General features: G+C 34.0%; 1 protein-coding gene across 1 annotated transcript in view; it reads left to right on the plus strand.

Annotated features, from left to right (window-relative positions):
* LOC128214014 (zinc finger protein 500-like) overlaps positions 1-24,603 on the plus strand; it is a 155,765-nt gene that overhangs the window by 128,643 nt on the left and 2,519 nt on the right. The gene's annotated exons all lie outside the window — the stretch shown is intronic.

Below are 24,603 nucleotides of genomic sequence, written 5' to 3' on the forward strand. Positions count from 1 at the left end.
CAACAAACAATATTTACAATGTTATGACGATGTTCAAATGCTTTAGAAATAAATTTGCACAAATTAAGCTGTTCGGAATAATTCGTACCTTGCATAAGATCAATAAATTTGATCATGCTAGGCCTAACGATATATTTTCTTCTCAAATACATTCTATATAAATTATCATATACATCACACACACAAACAAAATGAAACTCATCTTCAATGTCACCATTATTACATATGGTGCAATAACGTTCATGATGATCAATGTTATTTCCATTACGCCCAGTTTCAATACGTAACTGGTGAGACGAGGGTCTCAGTTTAGGAAGAGGAATTCGATACTTTGAAGAAAATGTATCCAGATACAAGCGTTCGAAAGAAGTTTTAAAATGTTTGTAAGTACACAAGACTGGGCTGTTATGTATATAATTATACCAAGATTGTTTAAATTGATCAATAAGGCGTTCTTTTAAAACTAAATAGAACCTGTTCACATCGACACAGCTAGGGTTTATCCACACATTTGAAAAACCAGTTGTGTTAAGCAACAGTTTTAAATTACTAGCCCAATTAGTTTTCCCTTTCGCACAATCTGATAAAAGATTATTATACAATGTACTTACGATAATATTATCGCTATTTAGTGTTTTACACCAAAATTTTATAATTCGTGTATGTCTTGTTTATACAATGGATATCCTCCTAGTTCACCATAAATTGACACTGTCGATGTGGACTGTTTAACATGTTAATAATAACAATAATTTACAAAACTACAGATGAACCCTTTCGATTTCCTTATTTTTTTCCAAATCCCCAAATTTCGCAAACGTAATTAAGAACTGATGAGACAAATGCATCATACAGTTGACATACTGTACTTGGTTTTAAAGGGTTATTTTTAAACATTTGAAAGAAGGACATTAAGAGCCGTTAAACCTTAATTAGCAAGTGTCGATTGATTCAATATAAAACTTCCAGTATAACTAAATACCGTTCCAAAATAATTTGAAATCATCAACAACTTCCAAGTTACAGTCATTGTAAGTCCATTTTTCAATAATTTTAATAGGACCTCGTTTTCTAAACACAACTATTTTACTTTTATCTGGATTTACTTCTAATCCCCAACATTTACAATATGAATTCAACAAATTTAAGCTTTTTTTGCAAATCTTCTGGAGATTGTCCCATTATAACCATATCATCTGCAAATAACATAATATGAAAGATATTTCTTCTAAAGTAATACCTGAATCAATACTATCAAATGAATACAACTCTAGATCTTCTAAAAATAAAGAAAACAATATCGGAGACATGACTTCACCTTGCTTTAAGCCTACAGAACATTTAAAGAAATCAGAAAATGAGCTACACTTAGTAACACGTGCTCTTACCTTGGAGTACATATCGCGCATATTTTTCAACGTTTTTCCACGAACACCTACATTATATAACTTAACCCAAAGACCATTTCTATAAATACTATCAAAGGCTTTCGTAAAATCTATAAATTCACAGGCTAAGCGTTTATTTTCATTCAAACATTTACTTATAGCAGCATTCAGCACAAAAATGCATCAACTGTTGGGCGACCTTTTCTAAAACCGAATTGGGCATCACTTATAATATTATTATTTTTAGCCCAATCTGTAATACGTTTATTAAGTATTCCTGATTTGTTTTTAGAGAAACAACTGACAAGCATAATACCTCTATAATTATTTACATCAAGGGGATCATTTTTCTTAAACAAAGGAACTATAAAACCTTCCGTGCATTGGTCGGGAAAACCCCCGGTATGAAGAATACCGTTAAAAATGTCTACCAAATAAGACGATAAAACGTCAATAGTTGCAACGAAGTATTCATTAAACAATTTGTCACCGGCGAAAGCTTTATTTTTCTTTCATACTTTTGTCATATTTTCAATTTCCTGCACAGTGGTTGGAGTATCAAGCTCTTCAAAAATACAATCATTATTATCAAAATCATGATTATTACAGAACTTCTCTGCATTTACATTTGATGCAAGTTGGCATATCATCGTTCAAAGTTGAAAAGAAGCAAAAGAATTCATCAGTGCTGTAATCATTATTAGATTTCATTTTACTGAAATGCCTAAAAAATATTTTGGTTAACAGTGCCTTAGCTTTTCAATTGCCTTTATCTTATTAATTTTTCAACGTCTTTTCTTCTTTTTAACAAGGCATTTATAAAGCTTTTCATTTTCACAAAATGATTGCCTATTTATTTCATTTTTACAACTATTATATTTATTCAGTGCATTGATATACAGACGTTAAGCATTAAATCATTCTTCATCAAACCAGTCAGCCTTTTTACATACGCCTTGATCAACAATAGGCTTATCGGATACAATTGCTCTGCTACAGAATAAATGACATGTGTAAATGTTTTTATACAATCATTAACTGCAATACGACTATCAAATGTAACATCATTTACAATAGAGTTGAAAACGGGCAATTTTGCAATACTATTGCATCGAAAAAAGTCACAAAGTGCATCATTCCATCGAATACTAGATTTGACATATTCGTGAGAATTATATATTGACCAATAGGTATACATGCTAAAATAAATCGGGGCATGATCTGACCACTCGTTAAATACACCAATGGTAAAATTATGTGCCAAATTAAAATCATGGTCACTTAACAGTAAATAGTCGATAACACCTGTTGAACATACGTATGTGAAATCCCCATTATGAAAATCATTACTTAATCTACCATTAGCAATGCGAATTGAACATGATTTACATAAGTTTAATAATTTAATACCATGACCGTTACAAATTTGGTCTTGTGAACGGCGAACAATGGGCCAATCCGGACAATACTCGTCATCATCAATACTGTGCACAAAACGATCACAATCAATGCAATCCCTTTTGTCCCCGTTTCCGACCCTCGCATTCCAATCACCTATTAACATAGTTTTACCAAGCATTTGATAATAACTAATATCATTTTGAACAATATCAAATAAATCTTTATTAATAAAATTATATGCAGGGAAACTCTCGACCCAAATATACACACCGGCAAGATATAAATCAGCAAGTTTAAAATACGTTTTGTCCAATTTTAACCAAACAATGGTATCAAAATGTTTTTTGACAATATTTACACCTTTTGAAATATTATTGCGGATATAAACTACAACCCCGCCACTATTTCTCTTCGCTGGACGATTTTGAAATATTCTAAATAAATTGAAACATTTAAAGCCACTTAATTCAAAATTAGAATTTTTATTTCCCCAAGGTTCAAAAAGAAAAATAATGTCATATTTGCAAATTAGATTAAGTTTTTCTTACTTTTAGTGGTTACATTCCAAAGAGTTGTGTTTAATCTTTTAAACATATGTTAGGCTTATTTCGAATAATCATTGTTTGGAATAAATTTGTTTGTTAATAGATCAATCAAATCAGAATAAACTTTTACATTTTATACAACATTGTCGCTGTTTTAGCAATTAATTCATTATTGTTAACTTGTTTAGAAATGTAATTTGATAAACCGAGATATTGTTCACCATTTGTAGTTTTTGTGAGGCCTTTGCTATTTTTTTATTTTCATGCTGTTAAAAGCTATGGTGAAGATTAATCATTTCTTTTAATTATTTCATTTTTTAAATTATCACCTACTTTTAGTGGTTTAAAATTTGCAAATGTAGTAGTTTCTGCTGCATTTGTTTCTATACCAAGCAATATCCTGAGATAAACTTTTTAAATCATTACCAACATGTTTTTAACGTTTTGTTTTGTTTTGTTTTTCTCTCCATTATTCTTTATCGTATTTGGACAATAGTGTAGATAAGAAGGGTAATTTATAATGTTCAATCACATCTTTGTCAATACCATCGTTGTCACCTAGTACTGCTATCAATTCTTCTTCAATATTTTTTTTCAATCAGTTTCTTCTTCTGTTACTACTCCAATTTCTTCTTCTTTTTGTCCTTCATACTCATCTGATATTTGTTAAGATTCTCATTTGTCTTATGTTTCTTCATTTTGTTTATTTTGGTTCATGTCAATATATTCTTTTTATTTTTCATTCTCTTTAAACCATTTTAATATGCGATTGAATTCTTTAACATCACTGGGATAGGCAATAGGTAAACGAGAGGTTGACGATTTATTGCTTTGGGAATATCTTTTATTTGTTCACTTATTAAAATGTTTGCACTAAAACACGACTAAATGATATCAATAAGATAAACTCTGAGAAGTATTTCTCAACAAACCGAAAAATGAAATTACATACTCTGCCCCAGTCCCACGGGTAGCGGCGTAACAAACAATCTTTTCAAAAAGGGGTTATACGAAAATAATTCAAAATACCAATAAACGCCAGAAATTAGTATAAAACATAACAAAACATTTAAACTTCATGTAGCTTCCCTCAATAAATAAAATCGGTTTGTTCCCACTTTCCAAACCGTTTCTTTTTCTCACTTTATTTTTTTCAGCTACTAGTATCGTGTTTCATCCTGTTTAAAAATACTGATTGTATAATATAACTATATGTTTGTCACATGTTTTCAATGCATATCTAAACATACAAAAGTCTAAAAACAATTATGATGAGTCCCAATTAAGTTAACATTTCCGATAATTAACAGCTGGACACCAAGAAAGGGTCACTAACTGTAAGTCATAATTACACATAGTATATAAAGATGGTCAGTCTCCTCAGCATCCGTAACCCACCTAAAATGGCAATCGCTAGTAAATATACGGTTCATAAAGAATAGCAGAAAAACTCTAGTTGTCAATGGCTACATGTACAGCCTGAAAACCAGAAAACAGGAGAGACACTACTGCAACTGTTAAAACAAAATATCCGATGCGAAAGTCAACACTAGCACGTCCAATGGTTTACCGTGAGTAAAGGATCATTAATAGCTGCAAACTGGCGAAATAGACAGAATGCCATAATGTTGATATTGCTTCCCATTTAGTAAAACTAAAGATAATATAAATGAATGGGTTACATTAAAGTGTACGTTGTGTTATGAGTTAATAAATGTTTTATTTTTATATCAGTAAATACATTTATTGTAAATATTATGCGCTATTCATTTTAAATACCTTTAAAATGTGTCATTAAAAAGTAATTATATTTATTATGGCCAAAATGTTTATATTGATATAGTTATATCTACATTGTGCTATGTATTTATGTATTCATAATTTAGTATCATTTTTTCGTATTTTGTGTTCTTATTTAAAATTTAACCCATTTATGTATTTTTTTGTTATTCTTAAGTTTCCGTCATAGTTAAGTACATTCTTGTATTTTTAATTGTATGCACTATTGTGAAATACAAATACCAATCACCTCTATAGTTGTGTTATTTTATGAAATTTGAGAACCACTTTCTTAAAATTGGAGAGGCAGTCAGACAGAGTTTGTTTATTGTTGTACACATAACAGTCTCTTGACAAAACATGACATGCCAAATACTAAATATGGCAACAGTGAAACATGGCAAATAACTATAAGGACAAATCAATTATATTACGGCTATATCGGCCTATTTCAATATGTAGTATATTTGACGACAATCTTAGCTTAGACAAAGCCATTCTTATTTTTGTGTGTAAAACATCTAGATATAATTCGTATTTATATATATATATATATATACATAGGGTATTACTGTTGTGAACATTTTCAGACCATAACTGTTTAAATTCATCGAGCACTCTATTCTTAAACACAATATGAAACTTGTCAAATTAACATAGTTTTGGTTTATCCACTCATACGAAAAAACAACATTTGACAAAGTCTTTACATCATTAAACCAATTATTACGATTAGCAAGACTGCCTAACATATCATTGTATAGCTTATTTATAATAATGCTATCTGAAATAGTCTTTCACCAAAAGTTTATTATTCTAGCATATCTATGTACATATAATGGATATCTACCTAATTCACCAGAAACGGCCATATTGCATGAGCTCATTTTAACCCCTTGTATGTTTGCCAAATATTAAGTGAATACGCTTCTTTTGATATGGAAAAACCCCACACTGCACATCCATAATTCAAGGTGATACTTACAAAGCGTCAAACAATTTGACCAAGGTAATAAAAAATATCAACCGTTTAAAGGTATTTATTGTCGTATAACCATTTTTTATTGTTACGTAGTTTCCTTAATACGAAAAGCCAAGACCTTTGTTTTATCTTAAATAACTTCTAGGCCCCATTTAACACAATATTCATGTAACGTAAAGTTATCAATGAAAAGGGCCAATAGTATTTGGGACATTAGCTCCCATTGCTTAAGGCCGACGGCACAATCAAAATATTCGGACAGCTTCATTTTTTACACATGAATTGACAATTACATACATATTCTTATCAATTCCGAGCATTTTTCCATCAACTCCTGATCTACATGTATATAACTTTAACCAGAAGCTATTTAAGCTAGCACTATCAATGCGCGTTTCATATCAATGAAGGAAAAATCCAATCTTTGTTTATCAATTAACATATTTTGCACAATTGCATTGAAAACAAAAACTGCATCTGATGTAGACCGACCCTTGCGAAATCCAAATTGAGAATCGCTCAGTACGTCATGATTTTCTGCCCAAAATTATCCAGTTCCTCAAACCTGCGATTTAAGTTTTCAAAATCATGATTGTAAAATCGCCTGCTTCATAGTTTTCAGCAGAAGGTTTATCATTTTGCAATGATGAAAAATAATTGTCAAAATCTCCCATACAAACATTTGTTATTTATATCCAAGCACGAGGCTTAGAATATCTTAGCCTTTTTATTTCTTAATTTTTATTTTCATATTGTCTACGTTTTCGCTTAACCAAACGCTAGTAGGATAGTCTGTAGTCTAACATAAAAAGCCTGTTATCATCATTTTTTGTTACAGTTTAGTACATTCAAAACATTTTTATACAAGGTTTTTGCCTCACTGCACTTTAAGTAAAACCAGTCAGACTATTTTTAAATGACTATTTTGTGGGCGGGTTATCTTAGGTCTGGTTGTGTCTTGTAATATGACTGGGAAAGATAAACAGGCACAGTTATTTTGATGCATGTCCCGAATAACATAATAAATTATGTCGTTTATATTTGTTTTCTAAAACATAATCGACTAATAGTATTTCCTTCTGTTGATCACAATCCCTTTCTGTAACAGGTATTAATTGTGATTATTCAATACAATTGCATTGAAATTAATTATTTTATTATAATAAATTAATGGCTTAAGTAACATGTGAATGGGCGTGTTTGTTTTACCAGAACCACTATTTCTAGATGTATTGTTCTGAAAGAAATTTCCAAGTTTATTAAAAATCACTAATATCTGAAATGCAGGACAAAATGCGCATGGATAAAAGATAGAATACAACAAAATGAGGCATTACAAACATATTGGACATAATAGTACATATATTTTTTTCAGAGTTTCTAATACTTACTACATTTTTGAAACTTATTATTTCTGTTCAAACATTATTTACTTATGGAGGAGGACATAGTGTTACACTCTTAATGAATTTACATATTTATATGATTTTGTATTATCTTTTTCAATGTTTTTCATAATTTCTTTAAATTTCAAACCATTAGGATATTTCTATAATTTTCTCTCGATAAATCTTATTCTGTATTCTGTAAAAAGCTACATTCTAGTACATTATGGAATTCTTCACCAATACTGTTTTTATCACAATGTCCACATTTCCTTTCATTTAGTTGTATATTATTCCAGCTTCCTACTTCAGATTGTAGTCGATTATTTTTTTGTTTTCAACTTTACTAAATATTTCCAAAAAATGCAGTTTTTTTACTAAATATTCTTCCAATTGGAAGCGTTTTTATACAGTCTATAGCTACTTTCTTAATGTATTTAAAGTAGAATACCAATCATTTATTTATAAATCATATAGTTTCATTTGACCGGACCTTTGAATATGTATGTAAAAAAATTACAGAAACAAGTTCAGTAGCCAAAATATTAATCATAAACCTCGTTTATTGGCGTAATGTGCTTGGGAATTTATGATTATCCCAAATATTAATCATACAACAGTTTCCAGATATATTTTTTATGTGTTTTATCCATAGTTTTTTCTATCATCATGCATATACATGTATCTACTAAGCATACCAAAATATATCAACACTGGGAGTTGAGTATGGGTAATGTGGGACTATTAGCTTTGACCTATAACTGATCGTTTGTGTATCAATTTCCATTTGGTATCGCAATAAACCATACACTTTAGTATACTGCTTAACATATTCAATACATACTTAAAAAAATAACAGTACTTTTTCTAATATATGATTATTTCCGTAGCTACGCACTTCACATACATATACTGTAATCGTTTGTTCATTTTTCTTTAAAACATCATTTTGTAAGGCAATATATAGACATAATTGTTTTGCTTTTGTGAACAAACTTAACGTGGCTTTTTTAGCTTGCTTTGCACTATATTCTTAAGCTTTACAAAAAGAGCCAATTCTAGCAAATAACACTTCTAGGTACTTATATTCAGACTCTATCAACGTTAAAAATAGCATTACAAGAGTGAATTCGTGTCGAGAAAATCTACCTCTAAACTCAAAACTCTTGGTTTGAGAGGTAATAACTGTGAGTCTATTTTTCGTCTGTATCGTTGCGGGGGCCTTTCACTTAAGTCTCTTCATTGGCGTGAAGATACCTGAAAAGGGGTTTGTTTCTCACTGGGACGTCACTTATATTGGCAGAAAGTGTTGCATATCTGTTAGGCGTCGTGAATTCAAGGTCCTCCCGTGTGTTATATGTTCTTTTAGGCAACACGAGCGTATCACTTTCTGTGTCATTCCGTTTATTCCCAACTTATAGATTAAAGAGAACTATTTTGCATTTTTCTCTGCAATTTGGATTCAATTAAAATCATTTCATGACGGGGAATAAATATCTTCGACGTTCCTCTATTTCTGAAGGAAACTGCTCGTTAATGTAAAGTCCTATTCGACGTTGGTTGAGTCTTTCTCCTGCACCAGGCACAACCTCACGATCACTGTATCGCTCTAACTTTGCAGTATTGGGTCTCGGTTTTCCCTGTTCAAAACAAGACTGAGGATGTAAAAAAATGATTTGTTTAATGTGATAGTTATAATAATAAGTGACGGATGAGATTAAATATTATTGTACGTTAATAAACATGGCAGATTGTATTCAATATGTCGGTCACATGGGAGTTGATTGAATGTTTTAAGTTTGCTAGTGTGAAAGCGCAAAATAAGTAGATTCACAAATCAATCACATGGCATAGTAGCAAGTCAGAAAGGGATTCACAGGGCAGTTGTCGCTCAATACAAGTGAATTCAAAATGGATCAACTGGTCTTTGACAAACATATTGAATACTACTAATCCGTGTGCATTCTAAGTCATGAAATTTAAAAAAATGCCATAAAGAGGCTAATATCAGTAATTTAAATGATCATTTCTATGGGTATGAAACAGTTTTATGGGGGATGGGGTCTCGGCCAAGGGCACTGACAATAAAAAATGAAAAAATGGTGTCCGCCTAATAACTTCAGTAAGAATTGATGGATAGTTCTGAAAGTTGGAGTTATGAAGATTATGTGAAGAGCTAGCTTGGAACTGCTTTTGAGAGGCTTAAGGTCAAGGTCACTGTTACTGGAATTGGTTTCCGTACAATTGCTAAAGTATGTATTGATTGATAGTTGTTAAAGTTGGTTTGTAGGTAGCTTATGTGTTAAGCTAGCTTGGGATTGCTTTTGAGGAGCGGGGTGAGGTAAAACTGAAGAACACTGTAAAAATATAAAAAGTTTCCGCCCGATATCTTAAGTGAGAATTGATGGTTAGTCTTGAAAGTTGGTGTGTAGATAGAAAATGTAAAGAGCTAGCTTAAAAATGCTTTTGAGGGGATAAAGGTCAAGGACACTGTTACTGAAATTCGTTTCTGTCCAATGATTTAAGTAAAAAATTAAGGATAGTGATGAAAGTTGTTGTGTACGTAGCTATGTTAAGAGCTAGTTTGGGATTGTTAAGTAGGGGGTAAATGTAAAGGTCACTCTTACTAAAATAGAAGAAACCGATTTCCGCTCAATAACTTAAGTAAGAAGTGGATAGATAATAATGCAATTAATGTGTAGATAACTTTTGTGTTAAGCTAGATTGCTTTCAAGGGAGCGAGGTCAAGGTGAAGGTAACAGTTACTAAAAATTAAGGCATGGTTTCCGCCCCAAACTAAAGTAAGAAATTATGGATATTTATTGATCAGTTTAAGTGTAATGAAGGTTGATGTGTCGGTACATTATGTGACAAGCTCGCTTAGGATTGCCTTTGACGGGGTGGGGTCAGGGTCAGATTAAAAGTCACTGTAACTTAAGATAGAAAAAATGGTTTTTGCCCGATTGCTTTAGGTTAATTCATACAAGAAAATAATTAGCTATAAATAATGACCGCAGATATTAAAGTCTTGATATCGCATTGCGGCGTTTTAAGTTCAATAACAACATGGTTGGCCAACTAAACAAAAATATGTGTAGAATTATTTTTGTTTATGATTGTTTTTGGAAATATTGTTTCTTATTTATGGATGTTCAATAAGAAACATGACAGACATACGCTATGAACTATCCCGGGTAGGAAATGTCGTTTAGCGTTCATTGATGTCATATCCTGGATTACAACACGGTTTATGTGACATAAACACATATATCTATATATATATATATATATATATATATATATATATATATATATATATATATATATATATATATATATATATATATATCTATATATATATATATATATATATATATATATGTATATCCATGTATAACGAAAGTCATAATGCATGTATGTATATTAATGTCAAAGTCTTTGAACTATCCGGGACTACGGTGATGATCTTTAGCGATCCATGATGTCATATCCCGGATTACAATGCTGATTTGTGATATCTACATATGTATACACTTGATGAAAGATTATTAATGACAGAGGCTTTGATAAATTACCGCTTCAAATGGCAAAATTCGGGAAATGATACTTACACGTTTATAGCTTTACAAAATATTATGCTATTTATTTTATTTAATTTAAATAATTAATTAAATTTATGAAAATATGTACATAATTATCTGTGACACTAGTTTATAAACCTAAAAATAAAAGCTATGTTAGCTCATTCAAACTAAAAGTAAACATATTCGATACTCAACAATACTTCTTATCGAAAAAACCTTGTTCCCCTCAAAGTTACCACTATTTACTCTAAGGTACCTCTTATCCTAACCTAAATGTTACCCCTGTGTAGCCTCCGATGATACGGACATCTGCTAGCACTCAATAGTTTGGTCATAGTAAGATGCTTTAATATTGGGGATCATTAGATGCGATTTGGGGATCCCAAATTTCAATCTATAAAGAATTTGAGGTAAATTTGGGGATTTTCTGTTTCTAAAAACTATATAATGCGACTGTTTCTGCTAAACAACTACTCTTTTGCTATTGTTTATTTTATTTTGGGCAATTTTTATTCGAAATTGGTGGACACACCCTCAAATACAAATCTGCGTCTAGGCTTCAAACCTGTTGTCTGCTAGCCGGTGTAAATCAATCTCCTACGCAGTATTCCCCCTTGACAAGCAGAAAAGATATCTGCTAGGGATGCAAACGAATGGCAAAATTGATATTCGAATATTCGGTTATTCTTTCGAACGAATATTCGATTATTTTATTACCAAAATATACCTTGTAAAAGTTGTTGTAAACTATTACAATATTCGCTAAAGTACTAGACGGGGCATTTCAGCTCTACTTTGTCCCAACCACTAAGCGCGGCGGACCCTGAATTTCACCAATTGAGCCTCTGAAATTCCTCATTTCAGAAAAATAAAAAGTAATACTTTATAAACAAAGAAAAACACAAAGAACTTTTAATTTATATTCCCCTGCCTTCATGTTTGTAAAAAACGTGAACTAAGATGGATTTCTGGTCAATTGGCGTTATGCGCCAATCGATGGTCTTTCCGTACGACGAGCATCCTCGTTCTGGGCTTGACCTCTAATTAAAAAAAAATGGAAAAACCAAACCAACTTGGGAATTAGTTTATTTTAGAAATTTTAATTGATAGAGGCAATTTATCGAAAATAATTGATTTTTTTTTTGTGTCAAGTGTCTTTCAGCCGGTTATTGTAAAGTTACGGGGACTTTTTATAGGACCCGACGATATGACGCGTGTTAAGTGTATTGTCATCATTTTCACACCTCTGGCATTATGGACCAATCGTAAAAACAAGACAACCGAATCTTAAAAACAACAACAGCGTTGTAGGCAAAATATTCATTACTATATTTATTAAACAAAAAAAACACCTAACCGATTTTGACATTCGAATACCAAAAAAACCCCATCGAATATTCAAATATTCGAATATTCGTTTGCATCCCTAATATCTGCATAAAGCTGGAATTCAGCGACATACACCTTTCAAATGCTTTTTCTTCCCCCTTTTCTTCCCCCTTCATTTGGTAGTTTTGACCAACTTGCAATTAGCCAAAGGATTTAGTTTAACTACAGATAGAAATACATAATTTACAAATAATTTCATTTATCGAAAAAAAATTCTATTTTTTGTCCTTGGTCACGGGATTTGCATAGTGTATGTTCAAACAATATAGCATTGCATAAAAAATGATAATATGTTTAATGTGGTCAAACCAAACTTTTTCGACCACAATAGCCCATGTGTGATTGAAGAAATTCCAAATGCCTACCAACCTTGGAAAGTGGCATTACCAATCATTGTTTTATATGTACGTGTCAATGCTTCGACTACTCAAAAGTAAGCTCCAGCGATCACATCGCCACCTTCTGGTCGTAACAGCCACCCAAAGTAGGTCCATGTGCTTGTTTTACCCAAATAGGGGGTCCTGGACGTTGGGGGTCAATTTTGGTCAAGCTCACCCCAAGATGGAAGTTATTGGGCGGTGCTAGGTGATAGCCCTGGATGTCCCCTACATGCCAGTACCCGGTCTTGGGGCGTCACATCGCCTCCTTCTGGTCGTAACAGCCACCCAAAGTAGGTCCATGTGCTTGTTTTACCCAAATAGGGGGTCCTGGACGTTGGGGGTCAATTTTGGTCAAGCTCACCCCAAGATGGAAGTTATTGGGCGGTGCTAGGTGATAGCCCTGGATGTCCCCTACATGCCAGTACCCGGTCTTGGGGCGTCACATCGCCTCCTTCTGGTCGTAACAGCCACCCAAAGTAGGTCCATGTGCTTGTTTTACCCAAATAGGGGGTCCTGGACGTTGGGGGTCAATTTTGGTCAAGCTCACCCCAAGATGGAAGTTATTGGGCGGTGCTAGGTGATAGCCCTGGATGTCCCCTACATGCCAGTACCCGGTCTTGGGGCGTCACATCGCCTCCTTCTGGTCGTAACAGCCACCCAAAGTAGGTCCATGTGCTTGTTTTACCCAAATAGGGGGTCCTGGACGTTGGGGGTCAATTTTGGTCAAGCTCACCCCAAGATGGAAGTTATTGGGCGGTGCTAGGTGATAGCCCTGGATGTCCCCTACATGCCAGTACCCGGTCTTGGGGCGTCACATCGCCTCCTTCTGGTCGTAACAGCCACCCAAAGTAGGTCCATGTGCTTGTTTTACCCAAATAGGGGGTCCTGGACGTTGGGGGTCAATTTTGGTCAAGCTCACCCCAAGATGGAAGTTATTGGGCGGTGCTAGGTGATAGCCCTGGATGTCCCCTACATGCCAGTACCCGGTCTTGGGGCGTCACATCGCCTCCTTCTGGTCGTAACAGCCACCCAAAGTAGGTCCATGTGCTTGTTTTACCCAAATAGGGGGTCCTGGACGTTGGGGGTCAATTTTGGTCAAGCTCACCCCAAGATGGAAGTTATTGGGCGGTGCTAGGTGATAGCCCTGGATGTCCCCTACATGCCAGTACCCGGTCTTGGGGCGTCACATCGCCTCCTTCTGGTCGTAACAGCCACCCAAAGTAGGTCCATGTGCTTGTTTTACCCAAATAGGGGGTCCTGGACGTTGGGGGTCAATTTTGGTCAAGCTCACCCCAAGATGGAAGTTATTGGGCGGTGCTAGGTGATAGCCCTGGATGTCCCCTACATGCCAGTACCCGGTCTTGGGGCGTCACATCGCCTCCTTCTGGTCGTAACAGCCACCCAAAGTAGGTCCATGTGCTTGTTTTACCCAAATAGGGGGTCCTGGACGTTGGGGGTCAATTTTGGTCAAGCTCACCCCAAGATGGAAGTTATTGGGCGGTGCTAGGTGATAGCCCTGGATGTCCCCTACATGCCAGTACCCGGTCTTGGGGCGTCACATCGCCTCCTTCTGGTCGTAACAGCCACCCAAAGTAGGTCCATGTGCTTGTTTTACCCAAATAGGGGGTCCTGGACGTTGGGGGTCAATTTTGGTCAAGCTCACCCCAAGATGGAAGTTATTGGGCGGTGCTAGGTGATAGCCCTGGATGTCCCCTACATGCCAGTACCCGGTCTTGGGGCGTCACATCGCCTCCTTCTGGTCGTAACAGCCACCCAAAGTAGGTCCATGTGCTTGTTTTACCCAAATAGGGGGTCCTGGACGTTGGGGGTCAATTTTGGTCAAGCTCACCCCAAGATGGAAGTTATTGGGCGGTGCTAGGTGATAGCCCTGGATGTCCCCTACATGCCAGTACCCGGTCTTGGGGCGTCACATCGCCTCCTTCTGGTCGTAACAGCCACCCAAAGTAGGTCCATGTGCTTGTTTTACCCAAATAGGGGGTCCTGGACGTTGGGGGTCAATTTTGGTCAAGCTCACCCCAAGATGGAAGTTATTGGGCGGTGCTAGGTGATAGCCCTGGATGTCCCCTACATGCCAGTACCCGGTCTTGGGGCGTCACATCGCCTCCTTCTGGTCGTAACAGCCACCCAAAGTAGGTCCATGTGCTTGTTTTACCCAAATAGGGGGTCCTGGACGTTGGGGGTCAATTTTGGTCAAGCTCACCCCAAGATGGAAGTTATTGGGCGGTGCTAGGTGATAGCCCTGGATGTCCCCTACATGCCAGTACCCGGTCTTGGGGCGTCACATCGCCTCCTTCTGGTCGTAACAGCCACCCAAAGTAGGTCCATGTGCTTGTTTTACCCAAATAGGGGGTCCTGGACGTTGGGGGTCAATTTTGGTCAAGCTCACCCCAAGATGGAAGTTATTGGGCGGTGCTAGGTGATAGCCCTGGATGTCCCCTACATGCCAGTACCCGGTCTTGGGGCGTCACATCGCCTCCTTCTGGTCGTAACAGCCACCCAAAGTAGGTCCATGTGCTTGTTTTACCCAAATAGGGGGTCCTGGACGTTGGGGGTCAATTTTGGTCAAGCTCACCCCAAGATGGAAGTTATTGGGCGGTGCTAGGTGATAGCCCTGGATGTCCCCTACATGCCAGTACCCGGTCTTGGGGCGTCACATCGCCTCCTTCTGGTCGTAACAGCCACCCCAAGTTCCGTGATGTTTGGTTTCAATTGGTTAGGCTGTGGTGCCTGTACGTCAAAACAGAGATTGATCATGATTGTATGTTTATTTAATTTTTCATTAATATTCATTTAATATTACATTTATTGCATCATACAGAATGTCCAGTCCTCGTTTAGTGGTTACAAATACATTTATACAGCGATCGATGTTATTGATATCAAACCAGACTTGTTGTCTTCTTTAATCGATATCTTTCATCATTTTATTATTGCATTAAACTGAATTACGTCCAATTCTTATTCAGCGTTCACCAATAAATGTGTTTTATGTTTCCTTTTACTTCTACAATCTGGTGCATTTCAAGAATTTTCAGTGCAAAATTTATTACGGTTATGATTAAATTCCTTATTGGCTGCTGACTTAATGTATTTTGGCAATTTTCTCTATTTCGTCGTATCTATTTCCGTAAGTCACGCAAACACTTATTGGCTGCTAGCTATTGGCTGCTGGCTATGCGTTAGCGCAATGTTGTTTACGTTTTGTTTTTGTTTCTAGTTGATTGAAATTAATTAAACCGTTTAATATTAAGGTTATACCCAACCTTGTACCGGTGACCAATGCATCACAAACTTTTATGAAAATTTTGACGGAATGTGTTTTTCGTATAATGATAAATAATGGTTTTAATTCACTAAGATATAATTCTAGTTATTATAATATGTCTGATTGAATAAAAATCAGTTTCATTGCACTTACGTTGGATATGGCTATACCCGGCTGACGCGTCACGGCAAACAACTACTCCTCTGAGTATGATTTTAATTTGTCTCAGGTTACTCGAATTGATGCAGAGTAACTGAATGCGTCAACCGTGGATATCCGACAATGACGGTAAAACTGAAATCCGAATATATTTTTGTGATCAAGAGCAAACCACCAGGAATGCTTCTGTTAAATGCACATTGGTTAATGCATTTGATAGAGGTAATAATTCAAAATATTCTATGAACTAAGTTGGAGTTTTCTTTTTACTTAATTGTTAATGATAGTGTTAAGAATGTGAAATGAGTGTTTGTACAAACAAAGATTATTATAGACTGGAATCTTCGTAAAAAGCTATGCAATTCACTTATTTGATATCAATTTGATTATGCTACAGAATGTGCCATTAACTCCTTTAGCACAGAACCCTTACAGAATGAATGCCTTTTTGTGAACTACTCGCGAACAATTTGTGAATATATTGTGAACGCCAGTGTTCGCAGGTATCATTCGCAGAATGTTCGCAGCTTAAGCGAATAATCAGCGCACACCTAGGACTGCTATTCGCAATAAGTTCACAATAAAAATAATTGTTCGCAGAATGTTTACGGTTATAACTTTAAAAATATTCAAGTTAACATAATGTTCACAATTAGAACATATAAAATGGTGAGTTTATCAAAGGAAAGGGTTTCAATTCGCAGAATGTTCACATTTAAGTCGCAGAATGTTCACATAAAGAACTTTGTTACTGACTAGGAATAAAATTTGTGGAAAACACTCTGTTAATTTTCCCTGTTTACAATATGTTCACAATTGTGTCTTGTAAAATTCCACTTATCCATCCATTAAAAGAATGACACATAGCCTTTAAAACATATTGAAGTCTCTGGTACTTTTATGAGGTCCAAATATTACAATAAAACTGAAACATATCTTACTCTGTTAATAATATTAATATTATTGAATTGACAGAATTTTAGTTATAGTAGGTTCCAACTGCCAAACATGTAAAATTTGTATGTATTTATAATCATAACATAAGTTATGACCAAAAGAAAAGAAATATTTGCCCGTCCTAAGCATTTACTTCTATGAAGGAAGATGTATCCCCATGTTGGTGTACATGAGGACAGAAGGATGCTACCACAAAAGGGCAGGGTGCAAGACCCATGCATAACTCTTTAGCTTATACCCAACTACATGTAATTCATCCTGGCATAATGGTCTTCCTAAACAATTGAAGACAAATTGCTCAAATTAAACTAGTTAAACTAGTTAATTGGATTTGTGCAAAGCTAGTAAATATAATATATAGTTAACTCATCTGATTGTTGTTAAATTGGTTGGTTTGATGCTAAAATAGAGCAAGAGTATAAAATTGCGAGTAACGGAAGTCTATCATAATTGCATACTCATATAACATGTCCGATGAATGTTTTTACATAATATCATTATATATAAAATTCTACTCTTTACTACCAAACCTTTCTACTAAAGACTAGCTGGAACAAACTAACACTGAGTATAAGAATTTCAAGAAAGTATAAATAAATAATATATGTAAAAATACATTATATGTGAGCTTTATTTGAGACAAATGAAATTATGAGAAATCACATGAATGACACCTACAGTAGCCAGGAATTCTTATAATGTCTTTAAGGGCTTAAATGTTGTAACGACCTCGATCTTCTTTCATCAATTTTAACATCATCATAGTTAATGTATTGTCAATTCTGTCAATTATATTTACTGTACGTAAAGATGTATATGTCTGATTTATGTATGTTTTCGTCCAGTTTATGTGAGTGAGTTGTTTATAGATTTATAGGGGCGGGGCGCTTTCTATTAACCATCAATGTACTTTTGTTACGACCATCGTAATAGACGGACGGACCAAGTTTTGTCACTTATACACTTTGATATTCACGCAAGAGAATATTAAGCTGCCGTCTTTCTGTTATTACTTCTTACTTACTCTTACCAATAACTTCATCCAACACTAAACCTCCGGTCACAATATATTTGACGTCAAGGAAATAGTTTAGGTTAGCCTAATCGATTAAGACAGAAATGAAAACGAGTCCATACGGAAGGGGTGCGCGGGTGATACAGGAATCCAGTGGATTTCACGTGAAATCCACTCAAACGTGAAATCCACTCAGAACTCAGTTATTTTAATTAATAATTTATTTTTTTTATATACATATTAGAAAGTGCCTCATGAAGGGTTTATAATTCAAATTTTATTGAAATTGGTCAAAAAATAAAGAAGAGCAATTTTTCATTTTTTTTTTTCATTTCACGTCTCAAAAAGTGGATTTCACTTGTCAAAATGTGGATTTCACTTCGATTTCCGATCTTTTTTCAAAATAGGTCTACAACTTTCTTATTTTTGGATCAATTTGGATAAAATTTGAAATATAAACCCATTATGAAGCCCTTTCAATTATTTGTTCTACAGAAAAAATAATTTGTTAAAAATGAATGAGTTATGAGTGGATTTCACGTCTGAAAAAGTGGATTTCACTTGTCAAAATGTGGATTTCACTACGATTTCCGAAAATTGCTCTAACTTCTTCATTTCTTGATATATTTCAATAAAAATTTGAAATATAAACCCTTTATTAGGCACTTTCCAAAATGTATACAAAAAATAAAAATTACTAATTAATAAAACTGAGTTAAGAGTGGATTTCACTTCTCGAAAACTGGATTTCACCTCGATTTCCGATCTATTTTCGAAAAATTGCTCTAACTTCTTCATTTTTTGACCAATTTCAATAAAATTTGAATATAAACCCTTTATGAGGCACTTTCTAATAAATATGCAAAAACAGAAAATTATTTATTAAAATTAATGAGTTATGAGTGGATTTCACTTCTCGAAAACTGGACAAGTGACCCTTAATTTTATTGGATAAGTGAATCTGTATATAGTACACAGTTTCTGTGTATTGATCTTAATCTTTATTGAATTTGATGATTTTGTAAATCTAGACAACTCATTAAGTTTAACGCCAAAAAAACACAAAATCCCGGGACAGCAAAAAACACTTTTTTTACTCTGCATTAACGCCAAAATTACTAATTAAACATCAAGGACTCCAAAGCAGGAAAAAAGATTTTTTTAATTAAAGTTTGAGGCAAATTGAATTCATAAAATCCCTAAAATAGAACCATTACCAGAAAAAGAAAAATGTGAAAGCTTGTATATCTTGAAAACATAAGAAATTATAATGAACCAGTTTCAGAAATGTTTCATACTGGTCAACCTTAATTTGACTGTTAATGACAAAAACTTAACAAAAAGCTTTCTTTGAAACATATGGAAGCAGCACATATTTTGTATAGAGCAAATTTACTTAGTACGAAACTATATAATGTCTCCCACTTTTCGATGAGGATGAAGAACGGTGAAATATAATTTCAAATGGACCCAACAATTTCGCCTGCATGTCAAATTCACCACACCCGTAAAGACCAACAAATATTGTGTTAACACACCTTCAGATAATTCAACAACCACTGAGGAATTTCTGTTTTTCATGCAATATTTAAGTAAAAAATTACTCAGTATAGTAAACAAATGAATGTACATTTATCATGTGTAAACTCTTTACATCCCACATGCTGTATTCATCATTTTTTATATAATATATTTATGCAAATGTGTTGTTCATTTCGGATACAGTTTATAATTGTTACATATAATTTACAATAATTCTTAAAAATACATGTATGTCTTTTATCAAGTACCAGGTGCTTTACTATACTTATGAGAAATCATTTATATAGATTTTTTTTTACAAGTTTCTGATGTATTGTAATCAGTGTGACATGATATGTTTCTGTGGCCTAAATGTACTTATATACTTGTAGTATACACAATGAATACAATCTTTATTTTATCCAATTGCAAAGTTTTCATAAACTTTTTGTTTCCTTCAAGCTATTAAACCAATTTTAATGATTTGATATAAGGATCTTTTCCCTATTCAAACAAAACAAAAAGTTTGAAAAACAAATCAATTATGTTTTAGTTTTAAAAGCAAAATTCAAATATAAAGTTAATAAACTATTTCTCACTTGACTAACCTCATAAACATACTAATTTATTGATTTAAACAATAATATTTCAATGTCAATATTTTTGTTCTTATTCTATATTGTATGCGTTTCTCAACATCCTTCTTTGTGTATGTTGTATGCAAATGTGAAAACCCTTCTTTGCCTATGTTGTATGCATTACTCTATTTCTTTGTTGTATGCATTTCATACTGCGCCGATTTCCGATCTATTTTTGGAAAAAAATGAAAAATTGCTCTAACTTCTTTATTTTTTGACCAATTTCAATAAAATTAGAAATATAAACCCTTGATGAGGCACTTTCTAATAAATATACAAAAACAGAAAATTATTTATTAAAATTAATGAGTTATGAGTGGATTTCACTTATCGGAATCTGGATTTCACCTCGATTTCCGATCTATTTTTGGAAAAAAATGAAAAGCTCTTACTTCTTTATTTTTTGACCAATTTCAATAAAATTTGAAATATAAACCCTTCATGAGGCACTTTCTAATATGTATATAAAAAATTAAATTATTAATTAAAATAACTGAGTTTGAGTGGATTTCACGTTTTGAGTGGATTTCACGTGAAATCCACAATCGGAACTCCTCGGCTAGTATCAAGATATGGCCTCGGATATAATACGGGTCGTAAGGAAATAGTCCATCATGGCCGACCAAGAAGATGTTCAAACAACCAAGAGATATGTTAGTCCAAAGACAGAATGAGGAGCGAACTTTTACCACTTATTTGTGTGTAAGTGTTATTTTTATACTTATTGTATTTTAATAAAATATAAAAATAGTTTTAAAAGAGCCCTAATGAGAAACTAATTGGAAATGTCATCAATTCTTAGTGGGTGGGGTAAAGTCTTCTTTCATTTGACAGATTATAATATAGTAAATAACAATTTTGAACAAGCTCCAGTGATCAGTGGCAAAAATTAAGACAGCAAATACTCTATTTGATTTTTTTTAATAACAAATAAGTCTGAATCTGAATTTACTTAGATCGATAATAGGTTAGACTTTCTTTCTCAGTGTATCTCATACATTTCATATCATTAACTTTAATTTTTTTAATTAAAATTTACATTCTTTTAACCAAGGATGCATGGTTTATATGTCCGTGAGTGTTGGTAGCGAACAACTTAATGTAATGGCACAATTTAATGCCTCGGCCCTGTTCACTAATATATAGTTCTCTAAATAAATTAGATCTTCATTCACAAAATGAGTTTGAACGCATAAACCAGCACACATTTCTTTCAAGACTAAATTCTATGATATCCACAAGTGGTGGTGATGCAGAAACATTGAAAAATGCTGACATTTTTACTGTGACAATGAAATGCAGACATTTAAATTTTAATCTTATCGTCATTTTCAGAGAAGAGTATGGTACCAGGGTGCAGCTGACTCTGATTCCCGGCTTGTTCTAATGAAAAATGCAGATGAGGTAATAATTGTGCTATTTTCGAAATTCGGACAATAATTTAACAGTCAAGTATCCTATTGGTTTAAGCCCAAAAGTACCTGCATGTTTGTACAATTTACCAACAAGGATTGACAGTAATAAAAAATAAAATATCAACATTGTAGATGAATTTAAACATGATAACAATTTCATTTCATATTTTTTAATTTACCAGTAGTCCGAGCTAAAAGCAGCTCTCACAGATTGACAGTTCTTCTTGGTCATTCTTCAAAAGCCCAAAGGAGTAATTAAATTAAATTTACACATATAATTAATTGTATGGCTTAAAGCAATAGCAAAAAAATATTTTCCAAACAATTGAAATCTGTTCTATTATGTGTGACCTTATATGACTAGTTGGAGGAATTTTTACCAAATTTTCAAACTTGTATATGAAAGACTGTGATCTGATATTATGTCAGCTGTCTAATATTATTAATTATGAGTAATATCACTGGTTTCCATACATTTGCACAATAATTGCCAATTGGCTTGTTTAAAGACAAAAATAAAAAGGTTTCAGAACAGTAAAACTGTGAGGATGCAGCTTTAAATTTGTGTTGCACTTAATGTTTTGTGAATACTTTTCTGTTGTTGTACAGGCTTTTAAAATAATTGATCTGAAAATATAATTCCTATTATTGTTGTATTTTCTGTTTTCTATTTCAGGCACTGGAATCCGAATGTAATCAAAAATGCCATTGTATGAGGATTGACCTGCAATGCATGGAAATCATCTAACACAACTGCAACGCCTACCTTGGAAAAATGAGTGCAAGATGGAAACAAAGCGTTCAGTGGAACATCTTGTCATCTCAAATATTTGATGACTTACATACTGATGTGAAGTTGAAGATAAAAGTCATCTGTTGGTCCGTGATTATTAAATAAATCTGAACATATATTTTATAAGGGTAAAATGGTAAAGGATTTATCTACGCTTAAAGTGGTTTTCCTATATTATGGAGGGAAGATAACTACAAAAACAGAAACAGATGGCAGTGGCAGACCAAATAAAGGAGAACTATTTTGTTCAGTTTAATTTTTAAGACTTCAGAAAATCTGTTTATAGGGCACATCCTTGCAAATGCCATATTGTAAACTGGGCTTTTTAAAATGTAAAAAGGTGAAAGTGGTCTAAAGGATAAGCCCCAAATTCAAGGTTGTGAGTTCAAGACCTCCAAGATACTTTCTTTTGACCTCAGGAAAAGGATGTCCATACTTGTTTCTACTTAGGCAACAGACTTAAGAGTGATTTTGTAAGCTTCCAGCTTGCATAGCAATCTGATAGGCATAAAATAAGATTCTAGCTGACTTGCAAACAGTTTTTCCATTTGTGTTGATTTATTTTTCAGTCTGTTGGAATGTTTATTTAGAAGAGATGCGAATTGCTTACTGCAACCAATATTTATTTTCTTTATTAAGTTGAATTAACGAACACATAACATGACTTGTGATTTTACAGATGCATGTTTATTTCGTTGATTGTATGAGTTTATTTTCTCAAATGATGTAATAAAAGTTATTCTGAATGACTGTCCTTTTTTGTTTGAAGAAAATGTGTTGAGGTTTTGGCATAGCATAGTGTCATCATCATCATCATCATCATTGTTGTGTACAAATAAAACATTCAAAACAATGTATTAAAAACCAAACTGTCAAGCCAAGTACTCAAAGAGGCACAAGGATATTGCTAAAGAGACCGGTAATACATTTAGACAAATAAAATGCAAAGAAAGATCTATAATTCTGACACATGGTAATGCTTTAAATAGTCCTCTCATTGTGTGTTTATGGTTAAAGTGGAGACATGCAGTATATTTTGTAATGAAGACTTAAATTTGTATGGCAACTTAAAGCCATATATGGGGATTAAACGCCAGAAATATTGTGAAGTCTCCCAAAAGACTCAATGCACTTAAAAGGGCTTGGCATGAAATGAAAGTAAAAATGGGAGCAAAACCTAATTTATCATTAATTTTACATTGGATTGCATTCAGATGGCTCTGTTATTACTTGACTAATATTAAAAATAAAATTAAGAGACATGTTGATCCAAACTGTAATTATTCTTGCGGTGGTTTTATCTTCGTTTAAAATATATAGAGGGGAATGGACCTTACCTAGGGTCCCTGGGTGTGGGGGCATTTGGCAGGGATATTGCCATTGGATCGTCCGCACAGGGTGGGGATTTTAGCCAGGGTTGGCTGTACTGAAAGTCAAAGTCCCCACTATTCCCCAGACCTGGGGGGGGGGCGTGGTTACAATTGTCTGGTGCATATCCACATGAACGTTGTACTGGTACTCTAACAATTGAGCTTACTGCGTTGATAGTCACCGCCCCAACCCCACAAAACTGTTTACACAAAAATATCTGCAGCCCAAACCCAATAATGCAGAAGTAAGGCATGCATAGATTTCAGCTGGTAAAGCTGACTGGGTGCCAAGCTCACACCCATCCTACCACAACCCACAAAACTCTGCACAATGCAATCAATGATTTACAGAATAGCAATGTTGTTTTAATGGCAAGGCATGGTGTGACAAATAACACGGCAAAGTATGACTTAAAACTTACATATCATTGGGTATTCCTATAACTGTTGAGAAAATGTTGACATTTAGTCCATGCATGCATTTAATCCGATGTAATGATTCATGCATGCCATGAACCGTATGATCATTTCAATGACTGTCAAGTACATTTTCTGTGTGTTCACGATTTTTCTAGAGGAAATAGAGTGCTTCAACTATAAGAAAACATCTAAATAT

The sequence above is a fragment of the Mya arenaria genome, chromosome 13 (assembly GCF_026914265.1).
Source record: "Mya arenaria isolate MELC-2E11 chromosome 13, ASM2691426v1".
Lineage (NCBI taxonomy): Eukaryota > Metazoa > Mollusca > Bivalvia > Myida > Myidae > Mya > Mya arenaria.